Source organism: Protopterus annectens, chromosome 1.part0 (genome assembly GCF_019279795.1).
Source record: "Protopterus annectens isolate FY-2018-M chromosome 1.part0, PAN1.0, whole genome shotgun sequence".
In the NCBI taxonomy this organism is placed as follows: Eukaryota; Metazoa; Chordata; order Ceratodontiformes; family Protopteridae; genus Protopterus; species Protopterus annectens.
In genome coordinates this window covers 1,154,045,779-1,154,071,449 of record NC_056725.1, presented here as the reverse complement: position 1 = coordinate 1,154,071,449, position 25,671 = coordinate 1,154,045,779, and the positions used below count along the sequence as shown (strand labels likewise).

Here is a 25,671-nt window from a genome sequence, read left to right as displayed (position 1 = left end):
GAAAAAAATCTGTGGTTCATAGGTAGGTACTAGGCTATCGACCCTGGGGCCTATACAAGCCCAGCCAAAAAGGTACCCTGGCTTTTGCCACCCAAGAAAATTATTTTCCTGTGCCACTGTCGAGCAGAGCCACAGAGGTGATCCCCGGGGTGAATTTACTATTTCCCATCCAATCATCAAGATTTTTCTTGAAGAGTGCTAATGAGGAGCTTTGTTTGATAGAGATAGGTAGTTTATTTCAGAGTATGGGAAGTCTCTGGGACAGGAATCTATCCCTCCGGCATGTTCTGTTTATTGTGGTGACAAGGTCTAGGTCCCTAGAGCATGTAGCTCGGAGGGATTGGTATTTCTTTAAGTGGAGCATGTCCAACAGCTCTGGGTTTGACATAGCTTTGTATGTTAGGCAGAGATCACCTCTGAGTAGGCGATATGCAACGGAGTAAAGCTGGAGTTTTTTGAGATGGTCTGCGTAGGGCATCTGTTTGAGGCCGGTAATCCTCTTTGTGAGGTATTTCTGTGGCCTTTCCAGTTGTTGTAGATGTCTTGTGAGGTACATACCAAAAGGGGCGTTATACTCTATAATGGGTCTAATGAGTGATGAGTAGAGGGGAACAATGACCTCTTTTTTTCTGGATGAGAAACCTTTTGTGATGAGGTGTGCCACGTAGAAGGATTTCCTGACTACTGTGGTGATGTGATTATCAAAGGAGGGACTACTGTCCACCTGTGTCCCAAGGTCTCTTATCACACTTTCGGAGTTAAGTATACTACCGCCTATGATGTAGTTTATCGGTACAGAGTTTTTACCAAAGGGGATGACAATACATTTTTTGGCACTGAGCTTGAGGCCATGCCTCTGACACCAGGCTTCTGTCTCAGTAAGGCCCTTCTGTAGGATGTCCACATCATTTGGGGATTCGACAATGGCTTCTAGTTTGCAGTCATCTGAGAAATTCATTAGCCTGTACTTCAGAGAAGTAGATACCAAACAGGACAGGTCCCAGGACTGAACCTGTGGTACTCCACTTGTCACTGGTTTGAAGTCAGATTTGGAGTCTGCAACTTTTACAGTGTGGGTTCTGTCAGTGAGCCAGTTGGCAACCCATCTTGTGACATAGGGATTTATACCTAGTTTAGTGAGTTTAGCTATAATTCCAGAATAGGGGAAGTGTTGAAAGCCTTGGCGAGGTCAAGATAGGCTATGTGAACCATCTTACCCTTGTCTATGGCTTTTTGACTGTTTCAAAGAATTCAATCAGGTTCAGAAGGTATGATCTGCTTTTCACAAACCTGAACTGGGTGGGCTCCAGAGTTTGGAGGTTACCAATGTCTTTGTTTATGAGTTTCATGGCCTTGCAGACCAGGCTCGTCAGGCTAATAGGGCGATAGTTCCCAGGATCAGTGGTGGCTCCCCCTTTGTGGAGTGGGATAACTGTTGCTGTGCGCCATTCAGTGGGCACAAAGCCTGACATGAGACTATGATTGAACATGGTGCTTAGGTGGGGAGCCAGTTCATTCTGAAGTGCATGTAAAACACAGCCTGAGATGTTGTCCGGTCCTATGGATGCTGTGTCTTTGGTTTTAGAGAGTGCAGCTTTTATATGAATAGCTGTGATTACAGGGACTCTGCATTCTTCCTATATAGATATGGGCACTTTAGGGGGTTTGGGGGTAAAGAGGGGGTGTACTGAGTACAGGAAACTGCCTTACAAATAAGTGCCTTTTTTTCCTCTGAAAACTAGAATGAGAAAAGGAGCCTCCCTTGCATTTTTTTATAAAAATACTAGTCAGAAAGTGCCACTTACCTTAACAAATACCTGCTGCATATCAGTACAAATCTGATAGTCTCTTGATAGGCAACCACAAAGTAGCTCTACCCGCTCCGTTTGCCCTGCGGGCTCACTCCGCACCCCTACCCTACCCCCAATTTTCACCCAACCCCAGTGGTCCTAAACTTATACTTCCTTAACCACACCCTCTCTCCCATCCTACCAACCAGTATACATAAATTAGCCACACCCATACTTTTACCTATCGGTTACAATTAGCCACTCAGAGTAATTTACCATATCCCTTATCATATACCTAATAAGTATTAGTTACCTCCTCTCAAGTCTTACCTTATCCAATACCTCCTTATTATCTTAATTTCAGACCCACCTCCTTAAACTTTTATAAGTAATCTCAACAATATGCCTACAGCAACCAAAACTAACATAACCAAGCTAATACTCATAGCTATACTTACAACTGTCTTCACCTCAGCCTACCTCCTCACCTCCTTTGAAAAACTGTACTATTACCAGTTTAACTACTCGCCAAAACAAACAGTAATACACACTCCTATACTCTCCCATAGTCAGATAAATATCACTTCCAATCCCAGCTATCTACTAGCTAAATACCATAGACTCTCCCACATTAAATACAATAAACTTGCAGTAAAGAAAGTGAAATATCAAACTAGCTTTATATATAACCCTGCATTAAAACTAAATAATCCCTCCTTAAAAGACGGTGACATCCACCCTAACCCTGGCCCTACCAATTCCTCTACCCTAGTTACCCACCCTAAACTCCCTAACTCTTTCCTAATAGGACATCTTAATATCCGCAGTATTAATAACAAAGTAGCCCATCTCTATGCCCTTCTAGATATTCACTCCTTTGACATCTTCTACCTGACAGAAACTTGGTTAAAACCAGGAACTTAAGACAATGAAATAATTCCCCAAGGATATAACATATTGAGACAAGACCGCATAAAACGTAAGGGTGGGGGAGTAGCAATTCTATTCAAAGATGGACTTCATATTTCTTCCTAACCATACAACCCAAGCAGTACAATAGAGGATATTCTAAGCTGGGTGTCCTCAACTTACCCACAAGAAACAATAATACTAGGTGATTTTAATACTGACTGGAAAGGTGTCAACGCTGATAATCCTACCTCCCATATCAACCTTCATGGCGTTAGTCAAACAATCACCTCCACAACCAGAATCAACAAACCAAACAAAAAAGAGATCACCTTAGACTGGATACTTATAAATAGACAGCAACAAGCATATAAGGTAGGAACTCTGCCAGACGATGTTAGTGATCATACTTTGACCTACATTATAAGGCAAAAAAATGATATTTCAACACCCCCCATGTATTGGATTGCATGTACCAACAAACACTTTAACCCAGTATTATTCCAAAATGAACTTAGTGCCTGTGACTGAAACCCTCTAAAAACTCTCCCACTTGAAGAGGCTGTTAAGTATCTTAACTCTAATTCTTAGCGATCCTTGATAAGCATGCACCTAAACGGTCTATCAGAATGAAGATCAAACCAGCCCCCTGGCTTTCTAAAGAAACCAGACAGAAAATGTTGCTTAGGAACAGGTCTTGGGCTAAGTGGAGAGCTACCAAAAACATCTCTGAGCAACAAAATTTTAGGCAGTTGAGGAACAGTACAAAAAAGGCAATACTTACAGACAAAAATAACTACTACTGTAAACTACAGCAAACTCACCAAAATAATCCTCAGAAGTTCTGGTCAAGTATCAATAAACTCCTTCTCCCAGGGCACTCTTGTACACCTACCCCACTAGGGGCCGATCTAAATACCCCCCATCAAACTGCCAATGCCTTCAATACTTTCTTCACAGAGACCATACAATTGCTAGCCAGTCAACTAACCCCAGACAACTCAAGCCTTCCTACCACCATACCTGGCACTCTACCAACATTCCATCTGCAACCCATCTCTACCACTCTCATCTACAAATTAATCCAAAAACTTAAGCCTTGTATTCCTTCTGCAGACCAGCTACCATCTGAATATCTGCAAAAAGCAGCCAAAGTAATTGCCTATCCTATATCCATCCTCATAAATAGAACCATTAAGGAGGGAACCATTCCAGACATCTGGAAAATCTCCCATCTTATCCCCCTACACAAAGGTGGTAACTCAAATGATTACTCTAACTACCGGCCGATAGCTGTTTTATCACCCTTAGCAAAAATTATGGAGAAATGCATTCACCAACAACTATTAAACCATTTATCTCAACATAACATAATAGCTAACTGCCAGCATGGCTTTAGGCCATCACATAGTACCACAACTGCCCTATTATCCTTTACAGATGCCATCAATAGAAATTGCAATAAAAACAACCTCTCATCTGCACTCTTTATTGACCTCTCAAAAGCTTTTCACATGGTAAACCACGCCCTTTTTTTAAACATTTTTGAATCCCTTTCCCTTGACTCTCAGGCTGTTCAATGGTTCAGGTCCTACCTCAGCAATAGGCAACAGGCAGTTCTCTGGGAAAATAATATATCATCCCTCCTGCCAGTCACCCTTGGAGTCCCTCAGGGCTCTATTCTAGGACCTCTTCTTTTCTCACTATTTATCAATGACCTCCATGTAGCAATTCCTCAAGCCACCTGCATTCAATATGCAGATGATTCTACGCTAATATGCTCAGCAAACTCCCCATCAGAACTACATTCTCTAACTCAGAAGATATTTAACATAGTAGAAACATGGTTCTCGAAACGTTGCCTTCTTCTCAATGCTAAAAAAAAACTAAGCTCCTACTCTTTACACCCACCAGTACGTCCTCCCCCATAGATTTCTCAGTCAGTTCCAATAATGGCACTCTTATATCCCCCGACTCTACCACTAAATTGTTAGGAATCACTATTGACAATAACCTTAATTTTGATAGCCATATAAACACCACCATAAAAACAGTCAACAGAAAAATAGGCTCTTTATATAGAATCAAACCTTTCCTAACTCCAACGGCCAGAACCCAAGATTGCTCACTCCCATTTAATCTCAACTCTTCTGTACGTCTCACCCATATATACTAACCTAAAGAAAAATAATATTTTCAAACTAGCTAATTCCTATAATAACATCGCCAGATTTGCCACCGACAATCCCTTTAGAACTCACCACTGTCTGAATCTACTGCAGCTAGGCTGGCTTGAACTTCAAAACCATCTGATATTCTCCCAACTCACCATTGCCCACAAGATATTTTACCAACCTAACAGCACTCCTATACTCTCCAATCTCATAATCCCCTACAAAAATCTAAATTCACTACGCTCTTCTAGCAAACTTCTAGCTAGCATAGGCAAGTCTAACAACTTGGCTGGAGACTCCCTGTTTTCTAACACAGCGGGAAAAAACTGGAACCTACCGCCCAATGAACTAACTTTACTTTCTTCCTTGCCTCTCTTTAAACAAAACCTCAAAAGACACCTCAAAACACATTGGTTATACCCCTGCAGCAACTCTGACTAATCTTCTGCTTTCACTACTTATATCTCCTTTCCCACTTTATTTACCAAAACTTTACTGTTTACCCCTTGGAAGCAGGACTGTAACTGGTGAATTCAAATCAACATACTGTGTGTATTCTATCCTGTTGATGTACTGAAATCCCTCATGTATCATACTGTATAATAATTTTTCTTATACTATGTCACTTTTCTAGTGTAAATACCTGTTTTATTATCACTTGTATTTTTATTGAAATCCTTTCAATTACTATGTAACAATATTGATTTTAATTTCTATTTGCTACTACTGGAGTTTTTCATCCCGGGCCCCTACTGAAAATGGAAATATATCCAGTTAGACTAGCCCGGTTAACAAATGTAAAATAAATAAAAAATAAAATAAATAAAATAAAAGTTAGCACTGAACCTATCTGCCAGGATGTTGGCAATATCAGTTGATTCTGTAATTTTCGTGCTGTTGTGCTGTAACTCAGAGCAGATCTAGGTGTTGCCATTGAGATTCTTGACAATGCTATAGAATGCTTTGTGGCTGCCCTTAGAATCAGTAGCGATTTTTATTTTCGTAGCTAGCTTTGGAGGATCTTATAAGGGATCTCAGCTTCTTATAGAGGCTCACCAGGGAGCTCCTCCACTCATGGGATTTTACTCTCTTTTGCAACAGTCTCTTCCTTCTGTTGTAGAGTTTGTTTATGGCAGGGGACCACCAGATTGGCTTCCTTTTTTTGGAGGATAGCATCTTGGTTCTGTTTGGGATAGCATGATCCATGCACTCATGTAAGTGCTTACAGAGTGCATTTGTGTAGGATTCAGTAGTTGTAACTGTATTGTCCATCTGCATGGGTGTCATGAAGTTCGCCACTTCTTTCTTAAGAAGCATGAAGTTGGCTTTGGGAGAAATTTTTTACTGTGGTTTCCTTAATGGTGGGTGGGGGCGAGATGCAGATATCTAGGGTGATTAGCTTATGGTCGGATCTGACCAACGAGGAGTTGACTTCAGGTATGGAACATTGGTCACTCATGCTGGTAATGACTACATCTAGGATATTGTTGCCCCTGGTGGGGGTGTGGATAAGTTGATCCAGGGCATTGGAATTTATGAATTCCAGAAAGCGTTGAGTGAAGGAGTTGGTACATGAGTAGTTTTCCCAGTTAATGGTGGGGTAGTTGAAATCACCCATTATTAGGGTGCTTGGGTGAATCCTAATATTTTCCAGTATATCAAAAAAAGAAGGGTGGGAATCCTGGGGTATGGTGGGGGATCTGTAGCAAGCTACAATTTGGATTGCAGTTTTGCCCAGAGTTAGTTGCACTTGGATAACCTCGGATGCATTATGCTGCACAACTAGCCTGGAGGTGTGGATATCCTTAATGAATATGAACACACCTCTGCCTTTGGTGTTCTGGACCAGGTTAGATGGACGAAAAATGTGGTACGAGTTATAGCCTGGTAATGCAGGGGTGCTCTCTAGAGCCTTGAACCAGGTCTCGGTCACTGCACAGATATCAGTGTTCTCCATTTTAAGGAGTGCCTCGAGTGAGTGCATTTTGAGATTTAGACTTCTAGCATTGAGTAGCATTACCCTCAGTTTTTGCTTGCCTGTTCCTGTTACTGTGGTGAATTTGTCATTTGAACCTTGCCTAAAAAAGGCGCTATATGGGGCAGCAAGACCCTTAGCCAGTATCCAGAATCCCAGGGGCGACAGGTGCAGGCCATCTCTGGCAAAGCATCGTGATCTACCGACCATATCGTCCCAGGCAGACAGATACTGAATCCCCTTAGAATGACACCAGAAGCTCAGCCAATTGCTGAAGTCAGTCATTTTGTCCTTGTACTGTGGGATCATTCTTGTCGATGGCAGTATGCTACTCAGGGCTAGGGTCATACCTGCCTGGGCTACAAGATTGGAGAGCTCTTCCATGTCTCTTTTCATGTAGTCCAGGGAGGTACATCTCAGGTCATTCACACCAACATGGACAATGACAGAGTGATATTTGTACTTGTTGTGGAGTGACCTGAGTGCGTGGGTTATGTGGCGGATCCTGGCACCTGACAGGCAGCTGACAGTAACCTTCTCCTTGTTTAGCCTCGTGAGTGGGACATAAGTGTGCCTGACTATAGAGTCACCTATGACTAATGTGTTGGGTACATTGTTTGCCTTATGGGCTGTTGTTTATTGGCACACTGAGTCTGTGGGCTATGTGTCATTTGGGTTGTGTTGGGGGGGTGGAGGTTGCTTGTGTTTCTGCTGTGGAGGTCTCTGTTGCTTGAGCAGATTATTATTGAGAGCCTCCGTGAATGTTTTTTGTGTTTCTGTGTGGATTTTGGTGGTGTAGGTTTAGTGGGACTATGTGATGAGTGTGGTGTGGTGCAAGTGTTTACCTTCTCTTGACTGTCAAGGTCAGTCTTGGTTGGAGAGAGCTTTACCTCCAGTTTGGCTAGATAAGTGCATCTCTCACAGGTTGTGCTGTTGGGTGGTAGGAGGAGAGGGTTGTCTGTGTACATGAGGCAATTGCTACATTGCCCCAAGATGCCCAGATTCATCAGATAGACAGGAGAGAACACTGAGAGCTGACCCTTGGACATGCCTGAATAGAAAACTACTTTCCTCTAGACAAGTGAGGAAACTGTTTTTTCTCTAAGGAAGTGAGGAATGTAAGTACAAAAACTGTTTTCCTTTAGGTAGAGAGGAAGGTTGACTGCTGTAGTAATTTGTAGCTTATTTAGTAATAACAACAAGTTCTGGACAAGTGATGAGCATGAATAAGCAAATTCAATTGCTAAAACTAAGAATCTGTACTGGATCTTGTGGTAAATAGGCTACCTATTGCTTACCACTCCCACTGATAAGCTAGAAGGCTTCCCTCCAACACAGAAAGGCTTGGGGGGCTCAGAAGCTTACAAACAGTCCTGGATACAGCAAATATGTATCTGGACTAGACTAGTTACAGGAAAGGTGGGAAACAAGCACAAACACAGGCTTTTAAACCAGAAAGTTGAAAGAGATGGAAAAACTGCCCAAATGGCCAATAAACTACAATTTCTAGGCCAGAAACCACTCTTGTGGTAGATAGGCTACCTAGTTTGCCACTCCCACTGATAAGCTAGGAGGCTACCCTCCAACACAGAAAGGGGGATGGAATTCTATGTTCTAGCAGTTTTGTTTTGAAACAATACTAGCCAAAAAGTAGTACTCAACTAGGTCTTGTTCTTTCCCTTCTGTTTAGGGCTGTTGGTTGCAATCAGGAAATCTCTAACTGGCAGAGAAAGCTAAATCAAGATTCGTGTGTTTTTTCATGCTGGACTATGGACTTATTGAATTTCAAACCTGAAACAGCAAAGGATTTTCAATAGGGACTGAAGAAAAGTGACAATTCAGCCTCCCCCATACAGTAAGCTAAACCTATGATATTCTGCTCATGACTTGTCTGTATCCACTGGCCATTTTAGTGACACAGCAGTAATTAAGCAACAGTCTTCTGTAGAAAATATCTGCTCAACCTATCCTATTTAGTGTCAGTTAAAACAGATAAATAATAACAGAACAACTTTCTCATACATATATATATATATATATATATATATATATATATATATATATATATAAGTCTTCATTGTGCAAATACATTATTCACACATATTTGATCTGGTCACTTTTGGTTTTACTTGACTTTTCTCTTAAGTGGTTTATTTATAAAAACACATGGTCATGTCTTATCAGTTTATATAGGTTACCCCATCTGCACTTCTCTGAAAACAGACTGTTTTTCTATAAGCTAGTATAACTACTACAGGCCTATTGGAAGAGTTCAGTTACTGAGACAGAAATACCAGACTGACTATTTAAAGTCAACAGGTACCAGGGACACAGACAAAGTGATATTAATAGAATTGCATGGTAAACATTTGCATATGTCTGTGTGTCTGTCTGTAAAAAATAGCTTGGTTAAGTCTCATTTATGGTTGGTATCTTTATACTAAAAGGGTAGGAGTTCAGACTGAAGTGGGTAAAATCCTGGGAAACCAGTGATGATAACACTGTTATGTAGCTGTACAGTATAAAGTTTATTTGGATGTGGTAGGTACTGGTCATAACCCAAGGCAGTACTACCAATTGATCTAAGGTCTTAATGACAATTATCCCCTTGCATGTGTAACAGATGGCAGTAGTGCAAAATTCAAGACCAGTAGCCCTTGTCCCTCATGCACTGGATGTGGATTTAATCTCAGTAATCTCTGCACACTTTTCATAATTTTATTTGCAACACTGTGGACATATTGTATACTGGATTTCATGTATAACTCTGCAAAACAATTTTTTTTCACCAAAAGATTGCCCATACCCTTTGCAGACATGAGGTAAAATTTGCAGCAGTTTACATTGCACAGCAGTAACTTTTAGTCAGAGTAGTCAGGAAAATGGGAAGATAAACTCTGGTAAAACTTCTAAGATGTCAGTGGCACAGATGGTTAAAAAGAGGAAACAAAAATGATTAGGATACACACCTTTGAACAAGGGCAACTGAACATGCAGTTAATCTGCAGTCCACTGGACATGAAGACAAACTAACCAGGACTGTATGTCTGCATCATGCAGCCAAGGAATTACCCAATGTGCCCCCAGAGGATCTTAAATACATCTTGCATTAAAGAGACAAGAATGTGAAATGAAATACCTAGAAACTAAAGCAGCTGATAAAGTGAAACAATTTATGGTGCAAGGGAGTCAGCAGAAACAGCTTAAAGCTACAGAGGAGAAATGGAAGTTCCAGCAAGAACCAGACATGGCACAAAAGAAGGAACTTGTGACCCCTTGCAAAGTACACACAAGTAACAGACGTGAAAACTCAGACCTAGAAATCAGTCAGTTCTACACTACTTTTTCACTATAAGCAGGGAGGGGCCATGATAGCTTTGTTTGTAATCAGAACCAAAATGGCAAGCCCAATACACGAGGTTTTAATACCTCATGAGAAAACTACACATGTCATTTGCAAGATGTCCAGAATAGACTGATGACAGCAGTATAGTAATGCGAGTACTTTTAAAATGTTTAAGCTCACAGCTAAAACTCAGACAAATGTTCAGAGAACACAGAAAAAACACAGGATAGTGTTGCTGATTTCACTACAAAAACAAGTACTTATTTTCTATGCAAGTGAATAGATATCATGTTACCACTTCTATAATACTGTGAAGCCTTGTAGTAAAGGTGCAAAGCACTCAGTACTTTGCTGGTAATATGAGGATATAACTAAATGGATAAAATGGGTGATCTGTTTTAGCAAGCAGGGCATAGCTGCATAAAAAAAGTTTTACCTAGCACTACACATGGGTACAGAGAAACTGATGGGGCAGCCTAAACCATTTCAGAGGGTTTCACATGCAAAGGGAAAGTTACTGGTTTCAGTAGGTGCCAATGTCTTGTCCTGTGACCAAAGATCATACCAATATAATTAACTGAAAATCTGCAGTTCAAGTGTCCACACAGACAAGATGAGTTAAATACATGCATGAGAGCCAGCAGCAGTAATACTGCTGTAATGGGTAGTTGTCTTGTGACTGTAGGCTTTTACTCCGTACTTGTACAGAGTAAAGAAACTATTGCTAAGGGTGAACCTGCATTAGACTTAACTATCATTTGCCTGGGCAATATCTAGTCTTGTAGGGCCAAAAAGGGATACCCTTTCAGGTACCACTGGCCAGGTTTCATTTGGACTGGGAACTGGGGTAAAGAGGCAAGTTGCTGGCAGTTTCTGATAATATCCTGGTAGATGTCCTGACAGGAAATGGCTAATGGTACAGCACATTGTGTACATGCAGTTGCACGCAGTCATAAATGCAGACTAACACATAGAGATGGCCTCAGGGTGGAGGCTCAACCAATGTCCACATCTCCAACACAGCCCAATGATGTGGTTACTTCAGAACTGAGGTGAGTAACTGTAGCAAAACTAAGTGAAGCAGCAGGTGACCAATGTACTGGATTTCTTCTGAATGAAGCTACTTCAGGCCAAGGGGTAGATGGTAGCTATAAGCCTACCTCTGTGCCACAGCTATCAAATGATGCTAAATTTTACATGGAAAGGGAAATTGGGAGGATCTTGAAGAGGGCTGCAATAGGCACAATTCTCAGATCAGATCCCAGCTTACAAAACTTGAGTCAATGCCCAAGATGGCTTCTGACGCTCAAGGACATAGTGTGTCTGTATAATGCACAGAGAATGGACTCCTGGAGGAGAGCTAGAGACAAGTGATACAAGAGTTGGTACTTCCAAGAAGCTATCATCAGACACTCCTGGCCACTGTTCATGATATCTCTCATTCATGACATTTAGGCTTGAAACATACAAGAAAGAGGTTTACGCAGTTTTTGGCCAGGTATGAGACAGGACTTGGTACTTTAAATCATATAAACAGTGCCCAAAGATTTGTCAAGGCAGGAGCCAAAGCTAAGGCCACTAAATAACATTTCAGAAGGTAGCCATTGATGTTCTGAGGCTTCTTGTATGCAAGCAGTGCAGGTAAGAGATGTGCATTTGTGCTGGAGGTAGAGGGGCATGTTACTAGGTACAGTGGCTTTGCCATCTACTGAAGCAAAAAACATGGCAAATGATCTTTTAGAAATTATTTGTGGACAGTCTTTCCCTAGGAGACACTGACACATAGAGGGGCTAAATTATGACAGACACGATTATCCATATTTATGAGAGCACTGCTAGGTAAAGCAGTTACAAGCTACTTTATTATCATCCACAAACAGTTTGGTGGAGAGCTTTCACTCTGCTCTAAGTCCATGCTGACAGCATTTGCAGACCAGTTTAAGTGGGAGTAGGGCAAATATCTACACCATCACCTCTGTGCATACTGGGAGGTCTCATATAAATATGTTTTTTTTTTTTGTCTTTTGTGCTGCTACACAGTGATAGGGTGAAGGGTCCTCTAGACTTGATATGAGATTCTGAATGCAATTTCCAGCAAAGTGTCTGTGTGTAGTATATGCTAAATTTTAGAACTAAGCTGTGGCAGCACATTGGTTTGGCAAAAGAACATTTAGCACAAGCAATAGCAACAAAAATGTTATGACCAGAGAGTAAGCACTAGAATATATGTTAGACAAAAGGTAATGATGCTGATCCCTATTCAGCAAAATAAGGTTCAAGCAGCATAGCAGGGACAGTTGTAAGGAAGGTAAGTAAATACTTTTTATGGGAGGGAGTTACAAAACAGAAGGAAAAACACAGACTTTGCTATGTTAACTTGATGAAACTCTACCATGACACAGCACCACTGGTACTTCGTAATTTCAGAAGTTTACAAGAGGAATCAGAGGATCTGGAGGTAGATCTTCTTAATGAGACTCAGATACTTCAGTGAAAGAGATAACATTTTCATAGAAGCTATCTCCTACTCAGTTTAAGGAAATCCATCAGTGGTAGTGCTTACACAAAAAAGGATGACAGCAGTTGCAGGCTGTGTGCACACTATAGGAAATTAAATAAGCTATACTGAATCAGAGTTTTACTCCCATGCCTACAACTGATGATGATCTGGGGAAGTTGAGTGGGAATAAACAACTGCCACTACCTGAACAAGGGTTACAAGTGGAGAACTCAGTCATACACAGCAAGGGAAATATCAGATTCTATCACCTCATTTGGGTTGAATGAATTCACCAAGATGCCCCTTGGGATGAAAAAAATGCCAAGACAACATTACGGAGACTGGGAGATCACATCCTTGCCAAAGCTAGAGACAATACTGTTGCTAACACAAATGATATTGCAATCTACAGACAATCTTGCTATGAACATATTCAACATGTGACAGACATGCTGATCAGACTAAAAAGGACAGGTCTAACCAGGATCTTGCCTTGGTCATTGGAAGGGTGGTAGTAAGGCTTAAACAGAGCCTGCTAAGGCAGAGGCTACATTGGTATGGCCTACCAAAAAAACTGTCAAAAAACAGGGGAGGGTATTCTTGGAACAGGAGGTACTCTTGAAAAAGGGGCTATTGCCCCTCACAATAGTATCATAACCACTCTTCTTACAGGATGTGCCAGGAAAACAAAAATAGGTCGGGCAAGGTTATTTGAACACTGGCTTTTAACTAGGCACTCCAGCAGACCCCAGTACTATCAAAGCCTCATACAAAGATTTATTGTGTAGAAAATGCTTTAGATTACGTATTGGAAAAAATAAGCTTGAGTAGAGCACCCAATGGGTGATGAGAATCTGGTATTATTACCTTAAATGCAGACATCAATGTCGTGGGTTCTCCAAAAGCTTCAATCCTACTTATACAGTGAACAACTCAGACTACTGAAAGATCATTATCCTCTGAGATGGTTACACTGAACTACTAGGTAAAATCGTAAATTTCTTAGATGGAGTTAGGGATTACAGCCCTAGAACATGACAATCTGGCAAAGTGGTATCAGTATTGCAAATACAGATGGACTGTGACAACAGAGAACTATGTATCATGACCCAAAATGTACTTTTTACCCAAGCATTGGTGCTCTCTCCAGAAAACTTGATTGTGGTTCAGAAAGTAAGGGGTGTCGGGTATTTTATTAATTGCATAAATACTAGAGTTGTATATTTCATGAGATTTGTGACATTTACAAATGTTGTTTAATAAAATGAACTATATTGATTTTATACTCTCCAATTCTTACTAAGGACTGCATCAGATCATCTTGAATGGAAGTCTGATCTAGCAGCTTGGTTTAAAAGACAGAACAACTTCATTTTGTTTTGAAATTATAGTTATCACTGAGGTGTTCTGAACGGGGCTTTTTTTCCCTGCTTGGGACAGTTTAGGATTTAGAAAACCACTAGCTGGCTTCTGGAATTCTGGATTATGGACTTAAATTAACTTTTTCTAACCTAAAACAGCAAAGCATTTTCTACATGGGACTGCAGAAAATGGAGACCATCAACTTTCTCAGAGACTACATATACGATTAAGAATCATCTTCAACCACTGGCTATTTTAGTGACATACTGGTAGTTAAGCAGTCTGCAGAAAATGACAGGATCAAAAAATCATTTTAACTGCAACTAAATATTTATTCTCTGGTTTATACAGTTTGTCTTTTTTCCACCATTTTTTCTCTTAAGTAAATGGTTTCATTTATTAATTTATGAAAACTTGTAGTTATCTTACTAATCAGTTAACAGATAATTTTACAGAACTGGTATGACTGTTTGCACCTACCTGTTTAATAGGAAATTATCTGGCTATATCTATTATAATTCAATATATTGGTTGGCTCACTGGAAAAATGTTCAGTAACTGAGAACTTGGCACTAGAATGGTCTAGCTGATCGCTAGCAAAGTGTTAGTAGTACCTCTTGGGGAAATACTGTGTTTTGTGCTCATCAGTGTCTGCAAAAGCAGTTTGATTAAGTCTCAGTTACTGTTGGTAAGACAGCAGTAAAAGGCACTTGACTCATCCTGAGGTATGCAAAATCCTCCTTTGAAGCCAGTGAGTATAACTGTGTTGTCGAGCTATTCCACGTGAAACTTAGCTGTGCTTGGCAGGTGTATTTGTGATAATGAAAAGGCAGTTGCGCATTTGCTGCAAGGTTGCAAAGACCGTCATCCACTGCATATACAAGTGGTGACTGTAGCATTGCAGCCATAGCCAATGACCCTTGTTCCTCCCTCACATATTTGTTGACAGGTATGTGGATTCAATCTCTGTAACACCTCCATATGTCACAAGTATGACAAGACTAGAATAGTTGCTGTAATTTTTCAGCTAACATTACAGTTACTTAGTAACACTGAATCTACTCCATAGAAAAGTTACCTAATGCATAATGGGTGAGAGGAGACCCATCCGCACGTATAAACATATTATTAAAACAGTAGCTGAGAGTCCTTTGCCCACCAAATGGGGAAACAAAATACCTATCCAATTTCATGAGCTGGAGTGATTTGCAGGCTTGAATCACTGGAGAATTCTTTATAATAAAAATCCAGTCTTCCAGCAGACCTTCTTTGTCAGTAGTAATACTTTAATTTTTTTAAGTCATGTTCATCTCAGGGCAAATGTATTAGGAAAGGTACAAATCACAAACCCAACTGCAGTCTCTAACCCAAAACATGTTTAATATAATAGAGAACTGGTTCCTACAACATTGCCTCCTTTTGAACCCTAAAAAACTAAGCTCCTCCATTTTTTCTCCAAGGAAGTAACCCCCAATCACTTTCTCAGTCTCTTCCAATAATGGCATACTTGTATCCCCTAATCCTACTCTTAAACTTTGAGGGGTAACTATAGATAATAACCTAACCTTTGATACGCATATCAATAATACCATAAACACTGTTAACAAGAAACTAGGATCTCTTTACAAAATAAGGCCTTTCCTCTCTCCCTTAGCCAGGGACACTGTTGCACTTTCTCATCTCATCTCCACTCTTCTCTGTGCTTCATCAATATATACAAACCTGTCTAAAAACAATCGGCACAAACTGGAAACCTCTTATAACAACATTGCCAGATTTGCTACTGCTTCTCCTTTCAAGACTCATCACTGTAACGACTTGAAGCAGTTAGATTGGTTAGAATTTCAGAATCAGATCCACTTTAACCAACTGACTATTGCTCATAAGATCCTCTACCACCACACATACCCCAGTACTCTCTAGCCTTATCACCCAATATAGAAATCTCAACACTTTAGGATCATCAGGGAAACTTCATGTTGCTACCTGCAAATCTAACAACATGGCAGGAAGTGCCCTGTTCTCTAATGCAGTGGGCAAAAATTGGAACCAACTCCCTAATGAACTAACATCACTGTCCTTCTTTACACTGTTTAAGAAAAAACTTAAATACTATCTTTAAACACATTGGTTATGTCTCTGTTCTACTCCAGATTAACCCTACCTTGCACCTATATGTCCTAATGTTGAAACTTTAAAATGTATCTGTAAGACAACTTTGATACCTGAATTTCTATACTACTGTAGATCGTACTGGTTATAAGGGGAATCTTTCTGTTTGTGTTTTATTGCATATTTTTTTCTCTATCATTACTGTTAACTTTTTTGTCTGACAAGCAATGTCTGACAAGCAATCTGTAACTTACTGTAATGTTATGTTATGTTCTAGTTTTGTTTCTTGTCTTTTATGTGGAGCTTTTCTCCCCGGGCCTCTACTGAAAATGGACATGTATCCAGTTAGACTAGCCCGGTAAACAAATGTAAAATAAATAAAAAATAAAAATAAAAAAATTCAAATAATTCCAGTCTTGAAGCCCCATCACATGGCAGATCAGTTAGGCACCAAGACAAAGATAATGACATCACAAGCATAAGAGTGGAGAATTTGGACACATGGTCAAGTGGAAATGTTCACACCAACAGGAATAAGACCGCATAAGCTTCTTTTGAGGCACAGAGACTTGTTTGTGGAAAACTATAAGGCAGCTATACGCAAGAGTTGTCCCTTTGCATGGGATGATAACAGGAGGTGACAGTAGCTCACATGATAACAGATTTTAGTGGACACCAGAAGAGTAGATAATTATATGTGATGAAATACAAGAAGACTGACAGTGGTCCCTAGTACCACTGTGAGACAAACAGCAAAATCAAGACTAAGGATCAGGCAGACTAAAAAGAGAATATTAAGGGTTTGTCAGGAAGTATGCATTATTAAGGACTGGGGATGTGGGTGGTACTAATTCTGAACCTGGGTCAGAAAACAATTCTTGTTTTACTGCCAAACTTGACAACATGGAAAGCACAAAAAAAGATACCAGCCCTGCACGTATTGCAGCAGCACATACCAGTGTAGTTCCCTTTGTCAGCTACTGAATAACTCCACACGGCAGAAGTACAGAATCACCACTACCAAGGCACTGGGTAATGCAACTTTGGAAAAGCTGCAATAATGATGGAACATCAACAAAGCAGCGGGTGTGACAATTAAGTTTGCTGATAGAAAAACATGCACATTTCCACTGCATTTGTCTAAATGGCAGTAATGTTACAGAAAGAGTTTTCCTAAAGTAAGGTTAAGATTAAAGCCACAGTCAGACACAGGGGTAAGGTCAGTGCACCTTAGTTTCACCCCGTACCCACCATACTAATGCATGCCAATGCTATCCCTGCCCCAATCCAAACCTGAAATCTTACCCTTAGAGAAATCCTTTCTGTAATACTGCCAGTACACCACACAACAGAGCTCGGATGCACACTACTTACAGCAACACACATGGACAACACTATGTCTAGCACCTTACTCTCTCGAAACCACAACCACTTACACATATACTCTTACTATCAATCCACTTACCTAATCCTTACTCTAATCATAACCTACAAACACTCGCACACATATTTTACCCCAGTGCAAAAACTTTCAGTATATCCTCCACTTTCAGCATTAAGTGCAGAAACCCATATTTACCTACCACAACCCCCATTCCACCATTTGACATCTGCATTATTCAATAAAGGGTGCATTTGACAGCTTACACATACTGGTACACTTTCAATAAAAAAAGATGCTTCAACAAATTGTGATAGAGCCATACATACACATAAATTTATATATATATATATATATATATATATATATATATATATATATATATATATATATATATGTGATTATATAATGATTGGTCCACATACAAAACATCCACCAAAACATGTCAAACATTCATTGGTCCACATACAAAACATCCACCAAAACATGTCAAACATTCATTACATCAAATATAAAACAAATCAGAACTCAATACTTCTCAAAAGGAAACACGTTTTCTTTTCTGATGCACTACTCAAAACCCGACCACCTTAGTTAGTAATACCTTCTAACCTTAACCCTGCCCCAGCTGTAAAGTGATTCTCATAACACTACCACTACACAAGACAGCTTGGACACTTACCACATGCAAGCTTGCATGCAGACAACACACACACAAAAATCTATCTCCAAATCAAACTCAAAATGCTCACAATTGCACCCACACTTCTTCTATCCACTTGCCCAACCATATCCCACACACATTCACAAGCACATGCACACCAATACACATTCCACTTACTTGTTTTGATGTAAATCTGAAATGTCCGTTTGATTGAGGGTTGGGAGGGTGGCCTAATGGTTAAGGTGTTTGCCTTACAAACACAAGGTGCAGGGTTGGAGTCTCACAAGGGATAATTGGCTAGGCTTAAAATGGCTTGCAATGGCAATTAGCCTAGTACTAATCTATGATGAACAGATGTTCAAACAAACAACTCTGCATTTCCAACTGTCGACCAAGCAGCAATCAACCCAACATAACACACACACACACACACACACACACACACACACCGTCTCTTGCTGTATATATTTGCTATACACACACAAATTAATCAATTTTATTGATTGATTTGGGAGAGTCATACTGGGCAATAAAAACTCCTTGTCCACACAGGCCTGAGAAGAAAAACTCCAACTATAGAAAACAGAAAAACAGACAAAAAAATACAATAATACAGAGATGTCAAAAATCTCTCCACCAGTTATGACAAACAGGCGATATGTCTTGGTACTATGACCAAACTGAGCTGAAATTCATGCATTCACTATGCAATCACACCTTCACTTTAATGTTAACAAGTCTAGAGACAACAAAGCAACACCAGCTAAGAAAGACTCTGAAAACCACTCCCTCTCCTCAACTACATCACATCAAAAATGATTCCTAATAAAAGAGTAAACAACAAAGAATTTGGTATACAGCCTATAATCACAAAAATGAAACACAAGGAGGAACACTTACTGCTGTAAGAAAACAAAGCTGGAATGCTTGTGTGTATATCTGGGTATGATTAGGCTGTGATCAACAACTAGTAAACTGTATGTCTCTGATGAAAGTGCACTTAATCCACACCCTTATTATTACAAAAATATATTAAAGCGTTTTCATATTTAGGGGGTGAAACCAAAATGATAAAAGTTGTTAACATAACTCCATCAATTCATTCATTTAAAGGACATCTGCAAAGTTTAGCACAGCTTTTTCAGTGCACACTGTCAGTAAAATTATTCACATATCTAAGGTAGGCTACTCAAGTTCTATTCAAAATATATGGCCTCAGACCCTCCTACGTATGCTAGGGAACTTAAGGTTATCATATATACTCCTTGCCTTATAGAGTCAAGGAAGAACATTACCAAAAATAACCATAAGGGAGACCAACCAGCTCCCCTTGTCACCAGAGCAATGAAAAATCAGCTATTATCCAAACTCTACATATAGAAAAGGGTAGCCCAAGCCTTAAATAATTACAGAAGCAAATGTCAGTCTTAACTTCCACAGCAAAAAGGGCACGCAAGAGGTGAGAAGCCAGCTCTGAAACAGCTGCCAGCAAGAAAACAGAGATCAGTTTCACCTTTATACAATGAAGAAAAAGGGATAGGTGACAGTGCGGCACATAAATATTTAAAACACCATTTACTGTGGCAGTTCAAGGCCTGTGATGCCATTGAGTCAATTAAAAGGATATAGGAGTACACATCTCCACAGCAAAAACAGGTAACAAGTTGTCAAATGCCATTAATTTAGAGTGGGAATCACCACTTACACCATATGCTAAAGGAGATGGATAATTTACATGTGGGCAGCTCCATACTAAAATGAAAAACAAAGTAAAATGAATCACAGAAATTACCAAAGATAAATTGTCACTACATATGTCAAAATGTCAGCTCAATCAGTACCTATTCAGTGGTCTATTAAACAACAACCGAAGTAGCTTGAACTGCATTACAACCACACAGCGTATTTATTTTTCAGGTCGTGCATTATACTCATATGAAACATGCAAACCACATCAAAGCACGCAGTAAACATGGACATGCACATCAGTTTATACATTCTTCAAGACTAAGATTAGTGTATTCCTAATGAAACTAGTTGGGCAAAAGAGTGTACCAAACTAATTGGGATTAATTAGACAGACGCAATTAACACTTGATGCTGCATTCATCAGTTTATTAAGCAAAACTGCAACTTGATAAGGGTTGGAGTGATGCTGTTAACAAGGCAGCTCAGGTTCCCATCTGGCTGAAGGCCATTTTTTTCTCAGCTGACTTGTGTATCAGTACACTGGTGGCCGACACTGAGATGATTAAAAAGGGCAGCAGTAGCGAATGCGTTACGCTCCCAGGATTTGAACAGTTTCACTTTCAGACTAAACACGGTGAAAAGTCCTGCCACTCGACGGCTCTGTGCATTCCACTCAGGAGTGAATAAAATATCCAGCAAACACGTTAAGTTTATTTAAAAAAATGCAGGTGTGAACAAATAACAACGAGGCACTTGATCGCTTACTATAGTTGCTTAAAAGCCCTAAATAACAAAGCAGTAGATAAGTCCTGCTGACTTATGCAAAACCTTATCACACACAATTTAGTATTACTGAGAGTGGTGGTTGTGCACAAATCATGGATGCATACGTTAAGACGTTAAATCGTTCTCCAGCAAAAACTAATCCAACCTTAGAGCGTTTCAATATTCCACTATACTCGTATTTACTCAACAACGTTAAATAATAAGAAACAAGTATTGTAATTGTTTGAAAATAACTATTTTGTTACAAGCGTATAGCTAGGCATACTCAGTGTATTTAAATGAATATGTATATTTTTTCTAAGCATCTCTTGCAGACTTTAACACTCAAAAACACAGAATGTTTAGAACTGTGTAAATAAATATTTACAATATAGAGATATACAAAGAATGCTTAAGTGAAAAGAATATACCTCTAAAGGTATATTTTATGGGTATAAATGGTAAACAATTGAAAATAATCGGGTCGCTTCTTATGTCTCCGGTGGCATTTTGGGGGGGGGGGGGTGAGTGCATTTATAAAATAAGTGGGTGGTGAGGGGAACAATACTTGGTTTGAGTATAAAATGTAAATTTCTGTCTACACCCCTGTTTTGTTAAGCTGCGAAGAGAAACGCTCAATCGCAGAGCCCGTGTACAATACATACAGCTTCCATCTGCACACTGCTTTGGCATTTACTGTCATAACCCAGACTTGCAGGTTGCACTATAAACACCTGCACTCAGTTTGAGCTTGAATAGATTTGTTTTCAGTTCTAAAAGGTTAATACATTCCAACTCTGCGCTCATCTTCTTTTATGGATTTGTGTTTAAGTGTCAGCAGTTCCTCAGAGTATCACAATTTATGGACGCTTTGAAGAGCTACAACTTGACATATCAGTTTTATTAAAGAATACTTTATTAAAGCAGTTGTAAAAAGCAGATGCATGTAAAACCCACCCCAAGCATTGACACTTTTATTTAAACACGATGTAAAATAACTCACCTAGACTCTGGTACTGTGTGGACACCTTTTATCTTCACTCGATTCTAAACACAAACATAATACACATTATCAGTCACAAACAGAAACATTTCAATCACCCGTGCCCCGAATATTATGGTTTGAAGAACAACATTAAATCAACACATTTATTTAGACTACATGTTACTACTGCACAATCAGGAGAACTACAACAAGACACGGTTTTCACATGGAGGTAATTTTATTAAAAAAGTTGCTGAAAAGCCCAACTTCTGACAAGTGTAGATTTGACAGATAGGCACTCTGAAAATTAAATAAAATGCGTTCTGTTGGATGAAACTTTGTATTTAAACTGACGAACTTAGCTTCAGTCTACAGTTTTAAAAGGCAAGCAAAACGGGCCAGTATTGTAATGCCCTTGCAAACTCGAGCAGGCTTTCTCACCGCAATATACAAATGTGCTAGATTATCTCTCCTTGTCTAGTTATTGGGAATGTGGATACCTAGCCTTTTACGTGCTGGGCGTGTGAAAATTATTAGGACTGGAAATAACAGGAATCTACTCGACTTTATATACAAAATGAATGAAATACCTTATTCTATAAACAGGAGATGTGATTATATCAAGCAGGTAAAGCAGACGAGCTCTCTGTCTACACAGTACCTGCTTGCATGATTCACATTCAGAGGGGTCAGAGTTTCATTTACAAGAGATTTACCTGAAGCCCTTGTGCTCTCAGTAACGTAACAGTGAAAGGTAACAACAAAGATATTTTACGGTTTACACTCAGAAATAAAGTTTAACTTAAAGCTGCCTTGGGCTGTGATTCAGTGAGAGGCTAGAGTTCGGATCCATGAAACCGGGCCACGAAATGTTGCCAGATGTAATGGCGTTATTATAAGCTGGGTTGTCACAAACTCGCTATTTCTTTCTTTTTTTCGTTTTCCGCTTTTAGTGTTTGGTGCATTTTGCGAAAAAAAATGTTGCATTCACTTTCAGTTTTTTTTTTTTTTTTTTTTGCGATGCTACTTTTGAGGAAAAAGAGCGTGTTTCTTACTTTAATCGTTTAATCGTTACTTCTTAAACGGGGAAGTTAAGCAAGTCTGAAGTTATGTACATTTACATGTTTATATAACTTTGAACATTTTTCTTGTACAAGATCACAAATAGGGGAAAAATCTGACCCCCCCCCCCTTATAAGGAAGCCTGATAATTTTGATATTTTCGACAGGCTTCAAGGTTTAAAATCTTTCAGTTAAATTTTTACAGAAAGTGTGGTCGTCAGATTAATATATGCATCACTAAGGATATGCAACTCCTGTACACTTGCTTCATATAATCGAAATGACTTGCAGCGTTTTGTGAAGGCATGCATGCACTTACTGGAAAATGGAACACTATTATTAGGAGGAAGTGGAGGCGACAATTGGTGGGTATGCACTCATAAAAGGAGAAAAAAACAAAGGTGGATTATTTGTTTGTTTACGTATTACACACACACACTTATATATTTACTGGGACTGCCCAACCGGGTCAGAAGATATCCATTTTCACCAGAGGTGCGGGGAGAAAATCTCCATAAACATAAACCATAAGTACATCATAGATGGGAGCTAACATGCTAATTAGGCAAGATGTGTGCGGAAGACCATGTTAATTAAGGATTTCAGCTTTTGGAAGACATTCTTCTACTAAAAACGGACCAAGAAATAAAACGGTTGAGGACTAATTTGAACTTCTACCAGTTACAAATGAAACACTCACAGGTGTGTGCGTGTGTTGCTCAGAGAAAATGTATTAAGCACCCCTAACGCTGCATTTTGGTTTCTTGTCTGCAACACAAACCTGTGTAAAGGAACATAAAATCGAAGACCTTTCTCCCCTTCTTTTTTCAAGTTGTCAATGACTTTACCCTTTAGAAATGATAATTAAAAATAAAATCATGTAGCCTCGACGCAATGACCCCCTCCCCATCAAAAAAAGGGGGGGGGGAGGGGGCAGAAACTTCTAATCGCAAGGCAAATAAAATATCCCTTACGGAGCCGTACTGCGGTTTAGTACAGCTAAGTGCAACTGCACAAAGTACAGTTCTGCTAAAGAGTGTATGCATAAGCACAGCACTCAGCAAAAACAGACAAATCACATACCTCTCAACCTCTTAGAGCAAGAAATCTGGACAAAGCCATGAATAAAGGGGACAAGGGCCAAATATAGGGACAATTTTTAAATATTGCCTTATAAACTTACTACGTTGCTAGCTAGAATGAGGTTTTTTGCACATGAGTTTTTTTTCTGAAGGTGAGATGGCTGAAACTCACTGTTTTCTAACGTTATTATGATTTTAATTTAGTTTGCCAAAAACAAAACCACGATTTAAACGGAAACGGACCAAAATAAAAAAAAAAAAATCTTCTGACGCAAAAAAAAATGGGGGAAGGGAGGTATGGACACCCGGGACACTTTCAAATATTTGTGCTATTAACTTGAGACACTGACAGAATAATAGGATTTAAACTAATATACATTTTCTTAAGTAAATAAGTTTATAACTATATTGAATCATAGCTCTCAACCTCTTAGCACAAAAATCTAGACAAAGTCCAAAATAATGGGGGGAGGGGGTCTGATTTTTAAATATTGCTTTTATAATAACATGTTTTGTGCCAGCATGCACTTTCTGAATGATGTTAAGTCTGAAACTCACACGTCTGTCACTGCTTAATGACTTCAATCCTCGGTGATCATTCATGTTAGAAAACCACACATTTTATGAAGAATACACCCTAAGCAAGAGGCGAGAATCTGCATATTCTGCGCAAATCTGATCAGTTCAGAGGAATTTTATCACAATGAGTTAATGAGTGCAATTTGCATTTTCTCCAAAAGTCACCAGTTTTAGGAGGGATTAACAGGGACAAAGGTAAATTTTGACTTAAAATTATGGACAATTGAGATGTATGTCTATAAGTTCTGGAAGCTGCTGCCTAAGCATGCATTTTAATAGGTTCTGTATAGTTAGCTGGATGAAGGTGTAAACTATACACTAAGTATGGAGTCTTCCTCATACCTATACTTGTCATGGTTTTGGAGGGAAGATGATAATAATAATAATGCGCATTTGCTTTGTTTGCATACGTTTCCCTGTACTGCTGAGAGCCTGAGACTCGTTTTTAGCATTGTAATGGAGTAAGATAAATGCTGCACATCTGCTTCTTACTTAATTAATGTGATTGCGGGCGTGAAGTACCTTACTCTCCCACTTCAAAATGCGTTTTCTTCTAAACAAGTACTACTCAAACAGTAATATGCGGTCCTTTATATTTTACTATTTTTTTAGCATCCCAATCATGTTTTAGCAGAATAACTAATAAAGTCAAGGCGCATTCTTTACACTGACGCTTTCTTGACACACCTGCATTGTACTTCCACCAGACACGTAGGTAACTAATTAGTTAACACTAGTCCAACACCCTACCTCAATGAAATGTATACACGTGCAGCAACATCGCTTCCAGTTGATTTAAACATAATTTCAACATCAACTAGCGATGGACTCGAATGGTTCGGTCACCAAACTGCAGTCACTTCTGTTTCTTTTTTTAGGAGACAGTGCCAGATAAGTGTCGTGACAACATTTTTGGTTGTTATCCCTGAGCTTTCTCGATTCTCACTTTCTCTCTATTTTCAGAGTGGTGGATACTTCTAAAGATTTGGGTCAATCTGTAACGGGTGCACAGCGATTCGCTGCTTACAGCTTTACTTCGTTCACCCGACCGCGTTTTATTTACACAAAAACATGCACAATTCAGAGAGAAGAACCAAAACACGGTGCCTCTCTTGCGTTACAACTCTGTCACGTGATCATCCCCACCTGACTTCCGCCCACACGCTGGACTCACTCTAAGGCGACTTTCACTTCATCTATTTTTGTACACAGCTGTCAAAATGTGGCAAAGAGTAATGAAAGACCCCGAAGCTACGATGCTTACCTGTTGACGACTGTTCCCCATATTTGAGAAAT

The 25,671-nt window shown here is 39.5% G+C and overlaps 1 protein-coding gene across 1 annotated transcript in view; it reads right to left on the bottom strand.

Moving 5' to 3' along the window:
* Positions 1 to 25,458, bottom strand: part of PRDM1 (PR/SET domain 1) — a 638,020-nt gene extending 612,562 nt beyond the window's left edge. The window contains exons 1-2 of the mRNA XM_044065211.1: positions 25,126 to 25,458; positions 21,671 to 21,714 (exon numbers count right to left, since the gene is read on the bottom strand). The gene's annotated coding sequence lies outside the window, so the exon portion shown is untranslated. The remainder of the gene's footprint in view (positions 1 to 21,670; positions 21,715 to 25,125) is intronic.
* Positions 25,459 to 25,671: the final 213 nt, after the last annotated feature.